Source organism: Callithrix jacchus, chromosome 11, assembly GCF_049354715.1.
Source record: "Callithrix jacchus isolate 240 chromosome 11, calJac240_pri, whole genome shotgun sequence".
NCBI classification, from domain to species: Eukaryota; Metazoa; Chordata; class Mammalia; order Primates; family Cebidae; genus Callithrix; species Callithrix jacchus.
The window spans coordinates 56,619,733-56,635,333 of NC_133512.1; positions in this window are offsets into that span (position 1 = coordinate 56,619,733).

The window sequence follows — 15,601 nt, forward strand, 5'->3', positions numbered from 1 at the left end:
CAATGTGGCCAGGCACGGTGGCTCACACCTGTAATCCCAGCACTTTGGGAGGCCGAGGCAGGCGGATCATGAGGTCAGGAGATCAAGACCATCCTGGCTAACACAGTGAAACTCCATCTCTACTAAAAATACAAAAAATTAGTCAGGCGTGGTGGCACACGCCTGTAGTCCCAGCTACTTGGGAGGCTGAGGCAGGAGAATCACTTGAACCCAGGAAGTGGAGGTTGCAGTGAGCCAAGATCGTACCACTGCACTCTAGCCTGGGTGACAGAGCAAGACTCCATCTCAAAGAAAAAAAAAAAAGCAGCACAATAATTCGGGACTATTTAATGCAGGGGCAAACAATAATACACCCTCAGTAGTCCCTGAGTTATTAGGTGAGAATAAATTATGTTCAGTATTATCCATTACCAAGAAAAGGAAATATATTTTTAAGCTGATACTTTGTTCTATTCCTTCAATAATCTTAATAACAAATGAGCTGTTATTATGCAAAGATACTTGTTACTCACCTTTAAACTCATATTTATCACATTTTGCCTTTTCTAATTTGGGAAGAGAAAATTATAGATTGGACAATAATTATAAACTGGTAAGTGTGATACAAGGCACACTTATTCCAGTTTGAAAATACCCTAGCAAATGAATTGTTTCTGTCCAAAATATTCCTTTGGTAATAGAAAGGAGGGTCCCTGCATCCAAAAAACAAGGACAAAGCTCTGTCTTCAACAGAAATCTCCTTGATTTGTGACTTTATAGTTTGCATAACTAACATTCTTGATTTCTCATTTTTATAGATCGAATTGGTGAAAGCGATTTTATGTTCCCTGGAATTCCTAACATTTAAAGGTAAGCTTTTTGCATTTTAAATGCAACCCATACAACCTGTTTTGTTTACAAAGCCTCTGAGGTAAGAAGCCAGAGTTCCATGAATCAGAAAACCATGGGTGAACAAGATAACTTGACAGTTTGAAAAGTTGAGCTGTTCAGTAGAGCTACCACTTGCCTCCATGGTGCAGGAGATCTGGGATTAGTGACTTCCATGACAAATTACACACATCATAGACACGAAGTGATCTGCTTAAGAGGTGGTTTATCTGTAAGAGAACATAAAAGCAATAACTTATAATGAACTCTTGGAATACTTAAAGCTTAGTAGTACAGATATAAATTACTGCAGGAAGCAAAGGATGCTTCAAGAATATGTACAAGTGTTCAGAGTACTTTTGTAGGAAAAAGAAATATCCCCTCCTAATATTTTCAAATTCGAACACTCTAGAAGAATGTACTAAATGTTAGAGGTTTTCACCATTCAATTTCAAGATTTAGTAAAAGGCTACACTAATTAAGTCAATGTGGTGTTTGCTTAAGGATAAACAGAGAAGAGAGTCAAAAATAGATCCATGCAGTCGATTGATTTTCAGCAATGATGTCAAGGTTACTAAATGGGGAAGAGTTGTTTCAGTAAATAGTATGGACAAATGGGTATCCACATGCAAAGAAATGTGAACCTTTGCGACCATATTAAAAGAATTAACTCCATGTGGCTCACAGAATTAAGCAAAAGTGCTAATATGATAAAATAGCTAGAAAAAAGAAAAGGAGAAAATCTTGGTTACCTTGAGTTAGGCAAAGATTTCTTAGGACACTGAAGTCATGAATCAAAAAGAAAAAAATTGGTAAATTACACTTCCTTAAATTAAAAGCTTCTGCACTTTAAAAGATCTGAAAGGCAATGTTAAGAAAATTAAAAAGTAAGATACAAAGTGGAAAAAAATTTACAAATCACAATCTGATAAATGGCTTGTATCCAGGATATAGAAAAGAATTCTCAAAACTCGTAAGAGAGCAAACCATACAATTTTAAACATATAGGCAAAAGGTTTGAATAGACAACTTACAAAAGAAGAAATACAGATGGCAAATAAGCACATGAAAAGATGCTCAATGTCATTAGTCATTGGGGAAATGCAAGTTGAAACCATCATATAATACTATTACACACCCATCCGAGTGGCTAATTTAAAAGGATGACAATAACAAATATTGATTAGGATGCAGAGCACTTGAAATTCTCATACATTGCTGGTGGAAATGTAAAATGGTATTATCACATTGGGGAAAAGTTTAGCAGTTACCCATTAAACAAAACTCTACTATACAATGGTAGCAATTCCATTTCCAGGTATTAACCCACAAAAAATAAAAACATATGTCCACACCAAAACGGATATGAAAATTTTTATCTTTTATTTTTACAATTTTATCCATAGTTACCAAAAGCTGGAAACAACCTAAATGATCAACAAGGATGAATAGATAAACAAACTGTGGTACATTCATACAGTAGAATACTTCTCAGTAACAAAAAGTAACAAACTAATGATGTGTACAGCTGTAGGTTAATTTCAAGAGTATTATGCTGAAAGTAAAGAGCCTTACTCAAAAGGCTTCTTAATATGATTTCATGCTCCTCATCTTTGCCATTTTAACCCAATTATAATTGCAGTATAACACTAAGGCATATTGTAGAATACAATGCTTTTGTGTGTATTTTCTATTTGATTAATCTCATAGAGGTTTTTTTTTCTACTTAACTGAACTACTTATCAATAGAAGTTAAAGAGTTTCTCTTGAAAGTCAGCCAGAAGCTTTTTACCAACAGATGTTCAGTGCTTAAAAGATAGTTCTTGGTGACAATTGGCCAGTTCAAATAACCTCTCCACCCTTGGAAAATGTCCTGAATTCTACTTTATTACTGCGTCTAATCCTATTGAGGAAGGAGACTAGGGACAACAGACTGGTTTGGAAGAAAGAAATTTGAGGATTGAGAAGATATGACAGCTAGTGGCAGATTGGAACTTCACAGTTAAGAGCAGAAAATCTGGTATGATAATCGGTACTTTGTCACCCCACCAGATCATCAGTGAACTAATTATCCATGTCTAGTTAATATGTTGTGGAATTTAACTCATTTCTATAACACATCTATGTAGTCTTTCCTTAAAGGGAGAGAAGAGGAAAAATGAAGGTTACCTTTGAGAATTGCCATATGTTGATTACAAGGATAGTAAAACTTGCTTCTCTGAATTATTTTGAAGATTAAATAATGTATTAAAGTATCTTGTATAATACTGGGAATTTAATTTATGGTCACCAAATGTTGATTTCCCCTCACTTCCTTTATACAAAGGATAATATTTTTAGAATTGGAAATACCTCAGAGGTTTCCTGGTTCAATGTTTTAATTTTACAAATGAGAAAACTAGTTTCAGTGAGATTAAGTGGATTGTTCAGACTCACTCAGAGTTACAAGTCCAACTCCCAGTTCACATGAATCCTTTCGCTAAAGCACCTGCTTTCAACTGTGGTGTCTCAAGCAGCTGAGACTGAGGGAGAACAGACGGACTGAAGAATTTTGCTGTATATATTTAGGGATCATGGACTCTTGCTTCTGGGCTTCTCGCTCTGTGTTTATTTTAGCTATTTTCAATTATTTTTTGCTTCCAAGAATGGGAGATAATTCTTTCTCTTTAGGGACTAGGATTGCTAAATTTAGCAAATAAATTGAAAAGTATACAATTAGATTTGAACTTCAGATAAAAACCACTTAATTTTTTAGGTTCATGAAGTATTTGGAACATACTTACGCTGGCAACTTCTCTGTGTTCTCTATTAGGGAATCAAATATGTGGTTCTCAACCGTGACTTTTTTTTTTTTTTGCCCCAAAGCAAATAAGCAGTAGCAAAATAGTCACTACCTCCATGCATGAGTCTTGGCTTCCTGGTTGTTTCTGCCCGTGATCATTTTCCCTCACCTGGGATCTGAATAACTGTAATGAACAGCCTCTGTGGCCAAGTCTGTGCCTAATGGAGATGGTGATGGGTCAGGGCGAAGTGAATGATGCACCTAAGTGGCGTTGGGAGGACATGTTTTGCCAAACAGGAAGTAGACAGTTCTACCATCCATCTACCATGCAAATCCCTCTCCCTCTTACTAGCTGTGTGGCTGTATGACTGTGCAAGTTGCTTAAACTACCACCCGGCCATCCACAGACTGCTTTTTCCTTCATAAAATAGATCTTTATTGTCTTCATAAACCTTACATTTTTGTGAAGATTGAATATAATGGGAAGAAAGTGCTTGTCATTGTGCCTAGAATGTAAATAGAATCTTATAATTTATCATTTCTAAAATTGTACACACATGTTTCACATACTTGTCTGTGTATTTGCTGTAGTTCACCATAAAAACTGTTTAAACAAAAGAGCAGGGACAAATTTGCAAGGGTCTTGAATGCCAGAATGAGGAGTTTGAAGACTAAATTTTATCCTACAGTTATGAGGGAACTGTTGGTATCTCTGAACAATGTTTGAGACCCAGAGTCAGACAACTTCCTTCCCATTTGCCACTAAAAACTACCTGGGAAATTCTGTGGAACATCATTTCCTGAAGGATCACACACACATTCACCAACACAGGATGAACTGACCTGCCTTCTACAGGTTTCTTCCACTAGAACCTTGACAGAGTAGACAAAAAATTATAGCTCATCCACCAATCTACTTTGTGCTGTATGTGAAATGCATAAACACTGGACATAATCAGGTAGTAATTCCTGCTCCATCACTAAGTTATGGGCTTGTACAAATTAATCAATTCTTCTGAGACTCTACAATAAGGATAATATCACTAAGCTGATAGGTGCTTAGAATTAGAAGAGTCTAATGCAGTGCCTGGTAATAGGTGCTGCTAGATAATCTGTGTTTTTATTTCCTACCCCTTTGGAACACTACACTGAAGTTTTGTGAATCATAGGCCCCTAGAGTTCTCTTTCTTACACATGTGAGAAAACTGAGTTCCAGTTCTGACCAACTTTGTTTAGAAAGTGGCTTACTGAAATATCTTTCAGAGTTGACACCTGAATACCTCAGATTCTTATCCAGCCTTCTCCTTCACACTGTATGGGCTGAAGAGCCTAGCTTCACCAGTCACCTTGCTCATGCCTTTGGGACTTGCAGATGTGTCTTATCTGCTCCTGCTGTTTGGTCAACGTAAGTGCTTCTAATCTTTTTATAGCTAGTTCTGTTGGCTGTTATCTAGATTCCTTGTTGCGTCTTGTCTATTGTAAAGTTTTAACAGATCTCCACCCACTTCCCCAGCAATTAGAAGGGTAATATAAGTATTTAACAATGTGCCTTCTATTGGATATACTTCTTAATCAGACCTTTTTACCCTTTGCCGTGTGTATGTGTGTGTGTGTGTGTGTGTGTGTCTGTGTGTGTGTGTGTGAAAAATATTACCTGAAGGTTTTTCTTAAAGCTGGGTTATTATACTATGTCCTGAACCAAATACCAAATAAGGGCCCAGTGCACTCTTCTGCCACTAACCCATGCCTCCCCAACCTTCTCCACTCTCCATGCTTGAGGAGATACCTATTGTTTCCTTCAATCTAGAAAGATGAATCTGACCTATTACTTTAGTTTTGCAAGTCAGTTTTTGTCATTTTCTCATATCGTTTTACCACTCTTTCTATTCTGGTCCTTATCCTTGTGGCTCTATAATCACTGAAATCACCAGCTCTGTATTTAATCACAGGATAATGTGGGATATTAGAAAAAGCAATGGACATGCTGGGTGAGGTGCTCACACCTGTAATCCCAGCACTTTGGGAGGCTGAGGTGGGCAGATCACAAGCTCAGGAGTTCAAGACCAGCCTGACCAACATGGTGAAACCCTGTCTCTACTAAAAATACAAAAATTAGCCAGGCGTGGTGGCGCATGCCTATAATCTCAGCTACTTAGGAAGCTAAGGCAGGAGAATCGCTTGAGCCCACAAGACGGAAGTTGCAGTTAGCTGAGATCCCACCACTGCACTCCAGTCTGGGCAACAGAATTAGACTCCATCTAAAAAAGAATGAAAGAAAGGAAAAGCAATGGACTTTGAGTTATGAGGGGTTAGTTTTCATCTAGGCCCTGCCACTAACCAGCTGTGTGACCTTGTCAAGACATTTTGCTGGGCTTCAGGTTCCTCATCTGCTAAATATCTAAAGAAAGCACATCCCCCTTTGGTTTTGTGCTCTGAGCACCTCCACCTTGGAAATACCTGTTCTTATGTCTATGGGCTTCCCATATATTTCTGACCACCTAGCAAAGAACAGCTTTTACTTTCTCTCAATATATCACTCTTAGTTTTTGTGAAATGACCTCTCACATGCTTTCTCACTAGCCCCAAGTAATTTAGCTTAATCCTAGCATAAAGAAGCCAATCATGCCTGAATGTTATATATAGATCCACTGACCTAACTAGAGTTAGACCCGCTTACTATTGTCTATGTAATTTAAAATATATTAGTCATGCAATTTTTTCTTAAACCATAAAAATATAATTTAAAAATGAAATTGTGCATTTCTTGGCCAACTTGTGAAATTGTCTGGAATAATTTTTCTTAAAAAAAGTGAGGCGCAGCTACTTAGGAGACTGAGGCAGGAGAATCACTTGAACCCAGGAAGCCGAGGTTGCAGTGAGACGAGATCACACCATTGCACTCCAGCCTGGGCGACAGGGCAAGACTCCATCTCAAAAACAAAACAAACAAAACAAAAAAAATGGGATGATGAGTGGGGTAAGTTATAACCCATACTTACTAGCCTCATTCTATGCAGAACATATTAAAAGGTCAATAACCAGATATATTGCATTCTTAGAAAGGCAAAAATAAATTCCAAATGAGAATTTAAAGAATTGCACAATCTTTCTTAAGACTTGCAAAGTTCTTTTCTCCTCCGAGCTCAAGTCTCTCCCTGGTCGCCATTTAGAGTAGAGCAGATTCCCTATAGCAGCAGAGCTCAGGGTTTCCAGGAAAGTCCCCTAGGGTCTGAGCAGGAGCCTTAAGATAGGAGCTACTTACAACTTGCATCCAAATCCTTGTATTATCAGACACCTACAGCCAGGGTGAGGACTGGTTAACCACCGTGACATGCAGAAAGCAGCCCAGAGAATTTTACTGACCACGTGTGACACCCAGCTCTGGACTAACAGTCTCCTTCCTACAGTTATGCAGTAGAAAGAAAAAACAACGCCTTCACTTTGAAGATGAGCCTATGTTAAAACTGAAGAGGTTAAGTGTGTCTTTTGTGGTGATTTCCTTTTAACTTAAACTCTGTAAACTGAGGGAGTGGTGCTGTAGATGCTGCTCATTGCACATTTGCTCTCCTCTCCAGCCCCACTTTCTTGGCTGGGTTCAAGTTCCACATCTCGTTAGACTACCCCGTAGTTCTTGAGTGGCCATCCTATCTTCAGCCTCACCCTACCTGCAGTCTACCTTCCGTATCATGGTCAGAGGACTCTTCCCAAAACTCTAATCTGACTGGGATTCCCCTGTAGAAAGTCTTTCACTCACTCCTCATCATCCTCAGGCTACAGTCAAAGGTCTTCACTATTTCCTGCCCAATGTCCTCCATAATCTTAACCATTCTTGCTTACCTTTGTTAAAAGGAAAACTTCAGCCAAATTATATTAAAAGGAGTTTAATTGAGCAATGAACAATTGGTAAACTGTGCAGCCTGCAGAATCACTGCAGATTCAGAGAGACTCCAGGGATGCCTCCTGGTCAGAACAAATTTATAGACAAAAATAATAATAATAATAATAAGTGACATACTGGATTGGTTACAGGTTGGCATTTGCCTTTATTGAACACAGTTTGAACACTTAGCCGTCTATGAGGGGTTGAAGTATGGCCACTGGGATTGGCCGGGATTCAGCTACTGTTACAGGCACATACTCCCAAGTGAGTTTTTCAATCTGGTCTGTGTATTAAGGTAGGTGACAGTTCATCCACAAGGACTCAAATACAGAAGTATGGAGTCCTTCTCAGGCCATGTTTAGTTTGCTTTAACATCTTGCTTCATTCTACAGTCTTCTCCTTCCTCTTTCATTGTAAGCTCCAGCAGTGCTGAACGTTTCACATATCTCTGAGCACAGTGTGCTCAAGATTCTAGAGTACTCGTCTCTCATACCCATACCCGCTTGTCCCATTAGTTAATTCACAGTCAATCCATGTGATAGATAAATGAATAGATAAAACTCTTATGTCACCTTCAGAACCCAATTCTTAAAAAGTTAACAGGAAAAACAGTATTTTGTTGTGATTTGTATTTGCCATATTTTTATTACTAATGATATCCAAGTTTTTTTCTTATTTGAATAGCTTCTTAACCTTTAGTTATTTTAAAATTTTATATAATTTTAAATAACCAATACATAAGATGTTTGTCTAAGAAGAAGAATCATTTGTTTTTCATATATGGAGCAAAACTTTTTCTTCAAACTGAATACCTTGTTTCAGTGAATAGACTTATACTTCACTGTGAAGAATTTGTCTGCAGTTAAATTCTACCAAAGTTTATTGTTGATTTTGGATGCTTTCAATTATTAATTTTGACAGTATTTAAGAATTATTTTCTACTTTTTAATAAATTCATATTCTGTATTTAACAAGAAGAACAACAAAACCAAATTAATAAGTTACAGCCCAGAATATAGAGTGGGTTCAATAAAACATTTCTAAGTGGAATGTCATGCATCAGAATCTAAGTGATGAAGTTACAGTCTTTCTATTTTCCTTTAAGTTTCTTCTTCCTTCTAACTTCAATGACTTCAAAGGCATCAGATACTAGATACAAGAAAAAACAGCTAAGCAAGTAGTATTTTATCCTCATTCTTAGAGTCTTTCAGAAGATGCCTGTTCCATCGTAAAGTGATCCAAGAACAACCAAACCCCAAGTCTTCTCCTTTCCAGAAGAACACAAGAAAAAACTCTTCTGAACCTTTCCTGGGATGGCCAGGTAAATGATAGGAACAGTTTACTTACTCTCTTGATTGCACTTGGTCCAGAACTCCTAAAGCATTGCTTACTAACACCTGTTCCCACACCTGCTGTGATAGATCTGGCCTCTTGAGCATATACCTGGTTAGTCTTCAGCTAATCTAGCCAGAGTTTTTAGGGCCATTTCCATTCCAAGCGCTGCCAAGCCCTTGGTCCTGCATTAGTCCATGACTGGTGCCCACACTGGTGTGGAAAGGAAGTAAGATACTGGCCACTGGCTTCAGTTTTCTGAGATATAATTCCTGTACCTTGTAATTTACCCATGTAAAGTGTACAATTCAGCAGTTTTTAGTATATTTACAGACAGATGCAACTATCACCATTAATTTTACCATCTCACTATTTCTCCATCCTCCCTTTGCTACCCACCCCAAGCCCAAGCAAATATCAATTCACTTTCTGTTTCTATAGATTTCTCCATCCTGGACTTTCATATAAATGGAATCATACAATATGTAGTCTTTGTGAATGGCTGCTTTCACTTAGTATGTTTTTGAGGTTCATCTATGTTGTGTTACAAATAATGTTCTATTATGTATGAAGAAATGAATGTTCTTCATTCCTTCTTATGGCTGAATAATATTCATTGTACATTTATACCACAAATATCAGTTGATGAATATTTCAGTTGCTTCTACTTTTTGGCCATTACAAATAAAACTGCTATGAACATCTAGGTACACTATTTCTTGCTCTTAGCGTAGACACATTTTCTAGCAAAACAGATTGCTTCTTATGCTAAACAAAAATCCATTTCATATGTACACTATGAGAGAGAATTATTTTGAAATATCTCTGGTGGCTATGAAATCAGACAACAAATATTTGTTAGATGTAATGTCAAGTAGTGTTCTAGCCAAGAAGAGAACCAGAAGCAGTTCCTACACTTTGGGAATTTATAGGCTCATGTAGGAACAGATTAAAAAATGTGATGATGAAAGTGTAGAGTGATGATGCTTGAGAAGTATGGTGGTGCAGAGAAGGAATACTAAGGATGGGCAACAGATATAAAATTGGAGAGGCAGAGAAATTAAAAGGTACTTTATTGGAATACAATGTCTTAAATGGAGTCTTTGCAGACTTGGGACACAGGGAAGAAGTATATTACTAGTAGAAGTAGTCATTTATGCAAAGAATTAAAGGTAAGAGAGACCAAGAACATATAAGGGAACTCCAAGAGGATCAGTAACACCAACGAAATTACTTGTAGTAGGAAGTTAGTCTGGTAAGTAGACAGAGGCTGAATCATGGAATGCCTTGCATGCAGCGCTGACAAATTTAAATTTTATTCTGAAGACCATGAATGGCCATTAAATATGAAAACAAGGAATGAACAGAACAAGTTTCAGTTTTCAAAATTCAGTCTGATGGCAGTCGAACAGATTAGAAGAGGTGAAACTGGATGCCAGAAGACTATTACAGTAGCCCAAGCATAGAATTAGCAAAATCAAAACCAAGGCAATGACAATAGGGGTGGAGAGAAAAATGTTTCACAAATATTTAGAAAACACAACTCCAAAAATTGGGAGTGCAATTAAATGTGGAGTAAGCATAGGGAATAAAGATGGTGAGTAGGCAGGTAGCTATAATTGAAGATGCCTCCATCTCTGGCTTTGGAAACAGTGATGGACCCATTAAACCCTGAGATGGGAAATAAAGGAAGAAGAGATCGTTTGAGAGAGTTAAAAAAAAATCATGTATGAAGAAGCCAAACTTAAGATGTTAGTGCATCAGCCAGAGATGTCTTATTAGCCACTGATTATAGCAGTTTAAAATCCATATTATTTTTCCACGTTGAAGATACATATTAAGGTTTAATAGTTATATACGTGAGAAGTTGGAGCCATCAATGAGAAGGCATGTATCCACAAAAGTTTCTCAAGATTGGTAATGAGAGGGAGGAATTTTGATGACAGAATTTAGTAGAACACCAACATTGACACAGAGAAAGGAGGCTTCAAGAAGGAGACTGAGGAAGATTGTCTATCCAAAGAGGTAAGAAGAAAAGAGTGTCAACAAAGGCAAATGGTCAGTAGTATCACACACAGCAGACAAAGTATTGGGATAAATAGGTTGGACATCCATTTTACTTGGCATTTTAAGTTGACTAAACTGAAAAACAGTCTCCATAGTGAGTTGGAGGTTAATGTCAGATTACAGTGCACTAAGGAGTGGGGGAGAGAAAGCACAGGTTTTTCTTTAAGAAGCTTGGCTGAGCAGGTGTAGAGGAAAGAGGGAAGGGAGATAAAGAGCCAAAGTGGACCAACGGACAGTGTCTTATTTCTATATAATTTTATTGCTTATTTTTATAGCTTTGCATGGTTACAAAATTAATACATGGCAACTGGGAAAACATTCAAGAGATTCAGAAAGCTATAGTAAAGAAAAGTCTCCTATAATGCAAAACACGGGAGATAGTTAGTTATCATTAACAATAGGACGATAAGGTAAGATGTAATTGTTTTAAATATTAATCAGTGTGTTTTTCATTTCTAGGAATTCTCTTTTACATTCTATGTCCACTTCTGCTCTTTCCCTATTTAAACTAGTTAAGAGTCATCCATTATTCCAGATGAGGGCAGTTACAGCAAAATTTCTGAAAGGATAAGTCCACCCTTAATTTTAAGATTTAAAAAACACAAAATCCTGAGCAGAGATAAATCTTGAAACTTAGATAAATTTGGAATCCTGAGCAGAGGTAAATCTTTGAGAGAAAAGTTCTGAGTCTTAGGAGTTGAGGTTCTAAAAGACTTCAGATCTGAAGCTTGTGTTAGTGTACTTTTTTCTACATAAAAATGTATCTGGAGCTGGGGCAAAGGCTCAGAAGCAGAAGGAAGCAAGAGTAATAGAGGCAGGTAAATGTCCTGAGAAGGGACTGAGAACCCTTAGCCATCCTGAGCTGAGCTACCAGGAAAGCGATAAGGAACAACAGAGGTTCCCACCATCATCATGACTCCCCACGTTGTCTTCAAACTATTTTGCTCTCATTCTCTACTTTGTTCACTCTGCTTGGACCAAACAGGTCTCCTTGCTCTTATTCATGCGGGTCAGCATGCGTCATACTTGAATAAGAGAGCAAATATAGTTCTTTCCTCTGCCTGGAATCCTCTTCCATCACACATCTATGGCTGCTGCCCTCACCTCTTTCTGCTCTCTGCTCAAAGGTCACCTGATCAGGATGAGTTTCCCTGACCATCCTTGTTTTTTTTTTATTGCATTTTAGGTTTTGGGGTACATGTGAAGAACATGCAAGATAGTTGCATAGGTACACACGTGGCAGTGTGATTTGCTGCCTTCCTCCTCTTCACCTATATCTGGCATTTCTCCCCATACTATCTCTCCCCAACTCCCCACCCCCCGCTGTCCCTCCCCTATTCCCCCCAACAGATCCCAGTGTGTAGTGCTCCCCTCCCTATGTCCATGTGTTCTCATTGTTCAACACCTGCCTATGAGTGAGAACATGCGGTATTTCATTTTCTGTGCTTGTGTCAGTTTGCTGAGAATGATGTTCTCCAGGTTCAATCATGTCCCTACAAAGGGCACAAACTCATCGTTTTTGATTGCTGCATAATATTCCATGGTGTATATGTGCCACATTTTCCCTGTCCAGTCTATCATCAATGGGCATTTGGGCTGATTCTAGATATTTGCTATTGTAAACAGTGCTGCAATGAACATTCGTGTGCATGTGTCCTTATAGTAGACCGATTTATAATCCTTTGGATATATACCCAGTAACGAGATTGCTGGGTCAAATGGAATTTCTATTTCTAGGCCCTTGAGGAATCGCCACACTGTCTTCCACAATGGTTGAACTAATTTACACTCCCACCAGCAGTGTAAAAATGTTTCGATTTCTCCACATCCTCTCCAGCATCTGTTGTCTCCAGATTTTTTAATGATCACCATTCTAACTGGCGTGAGATGGTATCTCAATGTAGTTTTGATTTGCATCTCTCTAATGACCAGTGATAATGAGCATTTTTTCATATGTTTCTTGGCCTCATGTATGTCTTCTTTTGTAAAGTGTCTGTTCATATCTTTTGCCCACTTTTGAATGGGCTTGTTTTTTTCTTGTAAATCTGTTTTAGTTCTTTGTGGATTCTGGATATCAGCCCTTTGTCAGATGGGTAAACTGCAAAATTTTTTTCCCGTTCTGTTGGTTGCCAATTCACTCTAATGACTGTTTCTTTTGCTGTGCAGAAGCTGTGGAGTTTGATTAGATCACATTTGTCTATTTCAGCTTTTGTCATCAATGCTTTTGGTGTTTTGGTCATGAAGTCCTTGCCTACTCCTATGTCCTGAATGGTTTTGCCTAGATTTTCTTCTAGGGTTTTTATGGTGTTAGGTCTTATGTTTCAGTCTTTAATCCATCTGAAGTTAATTTTAGTGTAAGGTGTCAGGAAGGGGTCCAGTTTCTGCTTTCTGCACATGGCTAACCAGTTTTCCCAACACCATTTATTAAACAGGGAATCCTTTCCCCGTTGCTTGTTTTTGTCACGTTTATCAAAGATTGTATGGTTATAGATATGTTGTGTTGCCTCCGCTGCCTCTGTTCTGTTCCATTGGTCTATATCTCTGTTATGGTACCAGTACCATGCTGATTACTGTAGCCTTGTAGTATAGTTTGAAGTCCAGTAGTGTGATGCCTCCCACTGTGTTCTTTTTACTTAGAATTGACTTGGCTATGTGGGCTCTCTTTTGGTTCCATGTGAAGTTTAAGGCGGTTTTTTCCAGTTCTGTGAAGAAGGTCATTGGTAGCTTGATGGGGATAGCATTGAATCATAAATTACTTTGGGAAGTATGGCCATTTTCACGATATTGATTCTCCCTAATTATGAACATGGAATGTTTCTCCATCTGTTTGTGTCCTCTCTTAGTTCATTGAGCAGTGGTTTGTAGTTCTCCTTGAAGAGGTCCTTTACATTCTTATTAGTTGTATTCCAAGGTATTTTATTCTCTCTGTGGCAATTGTGAATGGCAGTTCGTTCTTGATTTGGCTCTCTTTAAGTCTGTTATTGGTGTACAGAAATGCTTGTGATTTTTGTACATTGATTTTGTATCCTGAGACTTTGCTGAAGTTGCTTATCAGGTTCAGGAGATTTTGGGCTGAGACGATGGGGTCTTCTAGATATACTATCATGTCTTCTGCAAATAGAGACAATTTGGCTTCCTCCTTTCCTATTTGAATACCCTTTATTTCTTTTTCTTGCCTGATTGCTCTGGCTGACCATCCTTGTTAAAACAGCGACCTCTCTTGCCGTATCCCTCCCTGTCCCCTTTTCTTAGTTTGCATCCAAAACACTTACCTGATATAATACATACTTTACTTATTTATTATTTTATTATATGTCTGTACCCAATAGAAATTAAGCTTCATGAAGTCAGGATTTTCTTGCTGCTGCTGCTGCTGCTGCTGCTGTGATTTTACTGTCCTGTTCATTGCTATATTACTAGAAACTTAGAACAATGCTTGGCATATAATACACAATCAAAACTTTTTGACTGATTATATGAATGAATGAACAGGCAGCTGAGTATTATCCCCCTTTTCCTGGAAACTACACAAGCTCCCCTAAAAACCAGATGCTTCTCTGCAGAGAAAGGAAATGAGACAAGATTTATATTAACTGAGAATACTCTGAATTAGTTAAATGTAACCTGAATTGACTCAGAATAGGCTTATGTCACCAGGCAGAAAGGGCATGTAAGAAATCAGGTTTAGCTATTAAAAAAATACATTTTGAGGGGGGACTCAAGATGGCGCTGTGAGAACAACCCAGGATTGGAGCTCTTCTCGTTGAATCCGCAAACGGTGAGTCAGAGCGGCATTTCCAGACTGATCTTTGTTGCCCACAGAACGGGGAAACTCCCAAGTATAAAAAAGACACGGGACGCCAGGCAGTAGGTCTGCCTGGCGAAGCCTGCAGCCGGGGCGGTGGCGGCCGGCCCTACCCAGCAATCCCCACAGGGCGCGCTTGTCCGGGTGCCCTGTTGAACTGGCAACCTGAGACTTGAGAGGGCTGGACTTGAGACTGAACGAGACTTGGACAGTAGGCCAGCCCAGGGGATTGCAGCAATTGGGATACCCAGTGGGACGAACAAAACCGCGATTTCAAACTATCCCGAGCAGACGGTCCGAGACGCTCTGTGGGGGAGGGGCGTCCACCACTACCGAGGCAACCCGCCCCAACTGAGATACACGCCCACTGCTGACGCAGACTGCCGTTGCTGAGGCAACACGCTACAACGAAGAGACTCTGCCGCAGGGCATGGCGGACACCACAGCAGAGCCGGCAGGAACAGCACGAATCACACAACAGCAGGGCGGAGCCTCGGCAGCCAAACAGTGGCTAGTCTGCCTTCTAGCTGGGCAGGACATCTGATTGGACATCCAAAAATAAAGCCCAAACCCCTCAACACAGAGCATTTGAGAAAAAAAAAAAAAAAAAAGGGTTTTTTAATGAGCTCTGTTGCAGCAGAATCAAACATAGCAGCCTAACAGCCCTGAATGAACAACAGAGTGCACAGCTCAGCAATTAAACCCCTATAAAGTACAAACTGTCTCCTCAAGCAGCTCCCTGACCCCTCTATATCCAAAAGACTGACATTAGGCAGGCATCATCCTGGGACAAAGAGAGCAGAAAAAGAAACTGGTAGCATCCCTCGCTGTGCCACAGCTACTAGAGGTGCACCCCAGACAAGCAGGG